The sequence below is a fragment of the Poecilia formosa genome, unplaced genomic scaffold, assembly GCF_000485575.1.
Source record: "Poecilia formosa unplaced genomic scaffold, Poecilia_formosa-5.1.2 Scaffold867, whole genome shotgun sequence".
NCBI classification, from domain to species: Eukaryota; Metazoa; Chordata; class Actinopteri; order Cyprinodontiformes; family Poeciliidae; genus Poecilia; species Poecilia formosa.
In genome coordinates this window covers 30,083-38,233 of record NW_006800806.1, presented here as the reverse complement: position 1 = coordinate 38,233, position 8,151 = coordinate 30,083, and the positions used below count along the sequence as shown (strand labels likewise).

At 41.7% G+C, this 8,151-nt stretch overlaps 1 long non-coding RNA gene across 1 annotated transcript in view; it reads right to left on the bottom strand.

Moving 5' to 3' along the window:
* Positions 1-752: 752 nt before the first annotated feature.
* LOC103131892 (uncharacterized) overlaps positions 753-8,151 on the bottom strand; it is a 23,681-nt gene continuing 16,282 nt past the window's right edge. The window contains exon 2 of the long non-coding RNA XR_001660789.1: positions 753-1,708. This is a non-coding gene — a long non-coding RNA (uncharacterized LOC103131892). The remainder of the gene's footprint in view (positions 1,709-8,151) is intronic.

The window sequence follows — 8,151 nt, the reverse complement described above, 5'->3', positions numbered from 1 at the left end:
GATATCACTAACGCTCCACTCTGATTGGTCATTGTGATAATGCCAACTTTTTCGATATCAGTTCCAGTTTGATGGCTTTTTACAGGAGAAATGTAGATGAATGGGGGGATGTTTTCCACTGTGAGAGGGAGGGAAGAGGGGTTCTGGTGCTGAATGAGTAGATTACTCACAGGAGAGATGGCACAGACCATGAAAGCCACAGCTTGGCCAGAGTGGAACAAAGTCTGCCTCAGTTCAGTGTAAGACTATATCCAGGCCGCGTGCCTTCACTGCTTCTCATACACACACGAGCTTCTCCAAAAGCAGTGTTGCTGTGCTGCTGTGACTTACAGCGTGTTTCATCTGGAGCTCAGCGTTGGTCGGCAGGTCCGTCTCTTATTAAGGGACTGTTTGGAAAAGAACAAGCTGAGAAAAATGTGACTGAGCTGTTTGTCGGCAGAGAAACACAGCTGTCTGAGGATGTTGTGGAAAGTATGAGGCTGTTATTTAGTCTCTCACTTCATTTCATTTTGCTTCATTCGTGTATCTGACTTTATTTATTACTGATTGAAATAAAATGAAATCCTAAAAGTTAAATCAAGCCTCACTTAAGCGCAGCAAGCAGAATAAATGCATTATTTTTCAGGTTTCAACAACACTGAAAAATATAATTGTCTGCTTAAATACATTATACATAAGAGTCTGACATTCAGAGGTTGTAGTGCAGCTAAATCTGGGTCATATAAAGCACAAATTCTTGCAGTCGTAAAGTGATGTAGGAACAAGTTTTAACTGTTTTCATCAATCATGCAGATTTCCTGTTCCAAACAGTGCACTCTGAAAAACAAAGTTCGACAGTAATGTTTGCAAACTTTAACAAACTGCATAAGAACAAAGTGTTTTTAAGAAACAAACTTCATCAAGGATCTGACAGGATCTGGGAGGTTTCTTCAACTGATGAACTGCTGTGGGCCATGTTTTCACCAACAGCTCGTCTAGAACAATCTTGTTAACAAGAATAACAAGAATAATCTTGTTATTCTAGACCAGAACAACAAGTAATTATTATTTTAAAATAGTATCATTTTTAAATAATACTATTAAATAACAAAATACTATTTCTGTTTTAATAAAGGCAGAGTGGAGCTAAACACAGGCTGGTGGTCCTAGTGGGTGAGTAAAGAGCCCGATGGTAATCAGTGAAATCACTGCTCACCTCTCACTCTGCTGCTGTCAGACTTGGCTCTGTAGAAACTGTTTTAATGAAACTCCTCAAACACTTCTAGATGTGTGACCTCTGGGAGTCCAGAAGCTCCAGATGGATGGGCCTCAGTCTTCCATGATCCAGGAGAAACACGCGGTCCTTAATTTAGCTCTCAGAGGGATAGACGGTGCAGAACTCGCATCAGTCAGTCCCATTAAACGCTTTCACCTCCTGCACCTCTCTCTCTGTGTCCTTTAAACCTGTCCAGATGATGGAACTGGTAGCACCTGCATGGAGCAGCTGCTGCTGCTAGGCTCCCCAAAGAGCTTCACAATGATGTGCCGAGGTCCTGAATTGAATTTAGTGGTTCCTCCTTCTGGGTTTGTGGTTGGAAGACGAGTGTTGGCAGTAAATGTTGGAACAATGAGCTGAGCCAGGTGCAGCAGTGAAGCTTTAAATCTCTGTCTGGACCAACTGGAGCAGCAGGGAGCTGTCGACTTCTCCTTGTTTTCCCTTTTTAGGTTTCTGATGAGAACAAAAATGAGAAGCACGCCTCAGACAAACAGAGAAACAGCATTCCTCAAATTTTCACTGGGAATCTCTTCATTGTTTCCATTAACCAAAGGAAAGCTCACACATCTGTTCCAGCAGCTTCGGTTGGATATTTCAGGAGGTTTTCTTTCTTTATTAAATATCTAATCTAGAAGCCAATCAAGCAAGTGCTTGATTGGCCAATTGAGAGACTATTTTCCTGTCAGTATGTCCCAGCCTAACACAGAGGATTTTGAACCTGTACCACCAGTAACATTCCTGAAAATATTTTCAGAGAACTTCCACAGGTTGGACAACAGTCTGTGGGCAGAGTGAAGTGGAGAAAGAAGGACTCTGCTTTGTGTTTCTCAACCTCTCATTCATCTTTTTCTGCATCTTTCCAGACTCTGGATTTTTCTTTTTAAACTACTTCACTCTGTTTTTCTAGAAGTGACTCCATGTCTGTCAGTTTTACAGTCTAAAATATAAGATGATTTTGTCAAGTGTTTGAAAGTTTTTTTTTATAGAAGGTTAGCCATAGGAAGAGAATGAATGTTTCTTCCTTTTGCAGCTTACACTTTGTCCTGTGCTTTGCCACTTTTCCTTTTCATCTTCGTCACCCTTAGTGCCAATTCCTTCAGATTACACTATCTACACAAAATGTAATCTACTGGTGTATTCTTAACTCCTTTCTGTACCTATTCTGTAAAAAAGTATTCACTACAGCCATTTACATCATCTTTGCAAAGTCTACCACCATCTGTCCTTGTGCATTCCTGTTCTGGATGCCAAACCTGCCCATCACTTCCTCATGACCTCTGTTTCCTGTTCCAGCATGTCCACTGAAATCTGTCTCAATCACCACTCTCACCTCTAGGGATATTCTGCTTCATTTAACTCACTCCAGAATTTCTCCTTCTCTTCTCATATTCTACCTGTGGGGCATAACCAATAACATTGAGCATCCCACCTTCAATTTCTAACTTCAGACTCATCAACCTACCAGGCACTCTTTTCATCTCCTTAATATTACTGACAAACTCCTTCTTTAATCTCAGAAATAACAACAAATAGTCTATGGTTTTGTCACTCAACACTTCTATGAAAATGAGTTATTGAGTTGGTATTATTGGTTACAGCAACCTCAAAGCAGCAACCTGGTTTTCATTGCATCTCTACATTATTTTCGAACAGATTTATTTACTAGACTTAAAAGGTTTTAGAATATTCATAAAGAACATTAACCAAACTTAAGATCAGCCTGTTGCATCTGTGGAGAGCATAAAAGTGTTTGAGGAGTAGCTTCTACTTTCTAACATCACCAGTTGTTTTGAGTGTAGATCTTCCTGTCATCTATTAAAATGTGTTTCTGCAGAGAAGTAAAGTCTGTAGGAGCTGCACACAGGACATGGCACTCAGTGCTTGACTGGGCGTCAGCCCAGAACCTTTCCCTCTCTTTAGCCCACCAGCTTTCCTGCACAGTGTTTTTGGATCAAACATCCCTCTCTCTAAAAGCTTTTTCCTAATGCCTGAAGGCGTTTGTTCATTAAGGTGAAAGCAGCGTCCAAAGCAGCCTCTAATGACAGAGCTACAGCCTGCCTCTCTGACCTGACTGGAGCTGAAGAAATGAAGTCTTTTCAAAGATAAATCCAGATGCTTATCTGGGTTTCTGTAGCTGTCAGGACACACAGCTAATGAAAATCAGCTTTACATAATACAAGCAGAGTTTGACCAAACCTCTGATAGTTTGAAAGAAATCTGACTGTTAATCAGCAAAGTTCAGTGTGGATTTCAGCCTTTCCCTGAAGGTCGATCCAGTGAATTCACAGAACAGTTGGTGGATTCTAATTTGAGCTTTACCCTGAGCATCTGTGAGAGATGAATATTGACCCACTCTGAATCCACAAACAGAACCTTTGGAACACTTCATTAAAGCTTCTATTGATGAAAAGCTGCAGGCTGCTGATGTCCCTGCTGCTGTCCACTGGGTGAAGCAGCAGTGTGAGCACTGCTGTGACGTTGTCTGGTTTTGATGAGAGGAACTCGGGTCTTGGTCTGTTCTGCTTAGGCTGCATGAAACCAGCTTCATATTTGGCCTGGATGTTCTTCAGCGTACCACATTAAAGGCAGCTTCTCTAATGAGAGCAATAATAGAGTCTGACACATTTAGTGCTAAAGTGAACTGGGAGCAGAAAGGCAGAAGGAAGGAGAGAGAAACCCAGGAACACAGCTCAGAGAAAACAGCAGCACTATTGCTGGTTTTGGGTTTAGATTGGAGCATTATGACTGCGAGGTGGTTCTGTTGGACCTCCACTGTATTGGTTCTCTGATCCCAACACCCCATATTCCTCCTCAGGTTGAGGAAAAAATAACCTGTGTGTGGTTTTGTGTCCTGCTGGGTTGCCCGTCTGCACAACTGAGATAGGGATTATTAAAGAGCCCTCTTTTACCACGTTCTGCCACCTTTACGTCCTACAACAACATCGGTCCTGAGCCTTGTTCAAACAGCAGCGCTGCATTCCTCCCACATTCCACAACCTGAGTCCAAATGAACTCAATTTCCTGATCTGAAATCAGGAAATTGATCTTGAAATCAAGAAACATAAAATGAATAAATGTGATCAATGAGGCATGAGCACAATGAGACAGCTCCTCTGTTCCTCCAACTGTTTTTCTCCGAATGTAAAACTTCTTTCTGGCTAAGATTGATCGCTGCCTTTGCTTCAGTTTGTGCTTGTTGACTTGAGAAGGTGACCACAGAGTGTCCAGAATGCCCCATGCTCTCATTGCTCAGAAACATTCTGATTTCACTCTAGATCAGGGGTGGGCAATCCTGGTCCTCGAGGGCCGGTGTCCTGCAACTCTTAGATGTCTTCCTGGTCCAATATACTTGAATCCAACAGCTGAATCACCTCCTCAGTGCAGTCAAGTTCTCCAGAGTCCTGCTAATGACCTCATTATTTGACTCAGGCGTGTTGAAGTAGAGACATCTAAAAGTTGCAGGAGACCAGCCGTCGAGGCCTGGAGTTGCCCACCCCTGCTCTAGATGCCCTACGCTCACTGAGGAAGCGGCTGTGTCAAAGAGGAGGGGCAAAAATGTGAGTTGTAAGACTGACCCTTGTGTAAAGGTTTCCAGTGATTAGAGGTCAGACTGAAAGACTGACCTCAACTCATAGGTGGAAGTGAGAGCACTGCGCAATACAAGCAATCACCTGGCTGAAACACGGTGCACTAAATAATAAAACATAATTTAGCGAGGCTTCGAGGCAGGTAATTTTCCTCGAGGAATTTTAATAATCGAGATACTCAAATTATTCAAGGAACTGCTACAGCCCTAATTGAGTGTTTTCTGTCCAACAGAAATCTTTGTTCTGGACCATCAGATTAGATGAGCAACATTTGATGCACCCCTAGTAGAAAAGCTGCAGTCTGGGTTTAAAGGAATTATTAGGACTTCTGATATTAACTGCTGTATTTGTTACATGCATGAGGCATGCTGGGCATGTCTCACTTTAGAGTCAGACACCCAAAATGTCCCTGGTATTAAAATCTGTTTGCAGTTCTGTCATCTGTTCTCACATGTGACGTTTAATTCAGCTCAGATACTCAGATAGAAACTAGATTGGCACAAGCTTTGTCTCCGAGAGGACAGAGGTCCAGAAAGTTTCCAGTTCATCTCTGCTGATTGCCGTCAGTAGACACATGCAAGTTTTCAACCCTTACTGTTGTTTCAGATACAACCTGAAACCATTTTGTTCATCTGAAAACAGAAATTTAGGAGACAGCTGCCAGCTACAAACAGATATGAGCCATCTGACACAAGGAGCATTCCATTCACCCTGCAGAACTCAAGTTAAACATTGTGATCCTGATCCATGCTTATGGATGTTCTCCAGGATTACAAAACAAATGCATTTTCTTTTATGTGCTTGGATTTCTTTTTCCTTCCACCAAGCAGAGCCCAGAACAATGTGCGGTTGACGTTGCTGCTCTGAATGAAAGGCTGCTTTACAGTGACACTCTTGGTGTTCATGACATGAAGGAGAGTTAATCTCCTGATCCTGAAAGATCAGGCTTCCTGCTCACGTTCCCTCCAACTGCCACTCCCACCACCCATGTGCAGTGAGGCTTTCAGCTGAATGACCGAATAAATGCTCCCAAACTTGGTCATATTCCAGCTGCTAACACCACAGCTTCTGTTCCAACAGGCCTTGTGGCCACGTTACAGGAGACACATTTACTCAGACTGTGTAAAGAAGAGCTGAGTGTTTGCTGCTGCAGCCCTTGCAGGTTATGGGTTTTATTGGTCTGTTAAAGCCTCATATATACAAGGCCTGGCATGGTCTGTATAGCTGTTTTTCAGCTATACAGAAAAACAGCTAACGTGGTCCAGTTTCAAGCATTTGGTTTTAGTGGTGTACAGTAATTATCGGCTTTGAAAATCAAGCGCTCAAACTCATGCAAGAGACCATAAAGAGTTCAAGTAGTGTCAGTATAATTGGAGAAATCAATTTTCTGACTGGAAATAAATAATTTTAAAACTATCTCATGTCAGAAAACAACTCAGTTTTCATTTTAATAATAATTTAAAATAATATAGCAATTACCCCAGAGTGCTACATGTGAACAACAGAAATATAGACATAAAAGGTCAGAATGACTTCCAACACCATGGGAATTACCAACACTGTGTAAATGCAGCCCAACCTGTCAGTAAACGGAGAACATAAGGAGAACGACACGCTGGCTTTCTTTAAAAAATATTGGAAGAAATTTACGGAAGGAGAAAAACTGTACTTTTAACACATTTTATCAGTCACCTTAAACACAACCATCACTTTGACAGAGTATTCAAAGTGTTTGAGGCTGCCTTAGATGTCAAAGACGGTATCAACACGCAAGTCTTCAAGAAGCCATCACGACTCAAATCCATCGGCAAAGCTTTTGACTTAAGAGGAGACAAGGCCTGAAGCAATTAAAGATCTCATAATGGAGGTGATTGCATTTAGTGACCAGGTCTCCATCATCATTAAAAACTTATTAGTCACTTGGAGTAGCATTTTATCATGCAGAGCCACCGCTACTTATCTAATGTGCATCTTTCAGATAAGTATGATTCAATCGCCAAATACATTCACACTTTGATTGACAACAACATTAATGACATGAGCATCTTCTTCTACTAATGACGTCTGGCAGACTGAGGATAGTCTGCCAGAGGTTTGTTTGGTGTATTGATAGAATAGAATAGGAGAGAGTCTACTTCATGAATCCCCAAGTGGAAATTGCTTATTAGTTGAGAAGCTACTCCACTGAAGGTGTTAAATATGAATACAAATAACCATAAGAGATAAAGTTTGTAATATAATAGTGATCAAAGCACGTCAATATGGCTGAATACAAATAAATAAATTAATAGCATGCACAAATATGTTAATCTAAAAATAATCTATAAATGAGTGAAGAAAAAAATTATTTCACAGACATACATTTTTATTCACGAGCCTTTCTTATTTCCATGTAAGTTATTGGTTATTATCTGTTATCAGCCTTTGGCATGAGAAAACTATCAGTTATTGGTATCGCTTTCTAAAAAAATATTTTGTGCATCCCTAGTTTGTGTAGCAGCAGATCATACAATCTGAGTCTGACATCATCATTCCCTGTCTCTGTCTCTCTCTCTCAGACACCAGTTGGCCCAAAAAAAAAAAAAAAAAATGTCCTAGCACCGCATAATCAACATTATACTGTGAGGATATAAACAATATCTAAGTAAATCAAGACCTTTTAGAATCAGGTCTCAGTTTGTCCCATACTGATGGGATGTATTATTGTAAATTATTGATAATTGACTGTGATTATTTTCTGCTACTTGTTGCATTTTTTGACATGACATGTTTATGTTTCTGCATAAACTTATGTCAAAAGTCTAACATCGATCTCCCCAGAGTCTCCTCCAAACTCCACCAGGGGCAGAGGGCAGTTTGTTTCCACAGTTTGCTGTCAGTTGTGAGTCTCTGTAACTCAGAGTGAGCTGCTGATGATGGGGTCTGGCCCATTGCTGTATCTGATGTCCAGACAGCGGACGCCAGGTCTCCGTCTGGGCTTCCTCCTTTGCTCGGGGCCCTCTCTCTCTGAAACTGGCCCCGGCGCCGTCGCTCTGCCTCCATATTTGTGGCTGACTAATTAAAGTGCTAGTTGTAAAGTTCAGAAGGATGATTGAGAAGAAGAAGAAGAAGAAGAAGTGCCGCAAACACACACAGTTCCATCCAGAGTTGGACATGGAGGAAGTCTGTGGTCCTGAGTGAACGCAGACAATCCCAGCATGCAGAGAGCAGGAATGGAGGGTGGTGGCGCTGTTGGAGGAGGTGTTATATTTAGGGCATGCTGCGGTGGAGGGGGAGGCATGCGATGTTTTTCACTGAGTCGGAGGGATG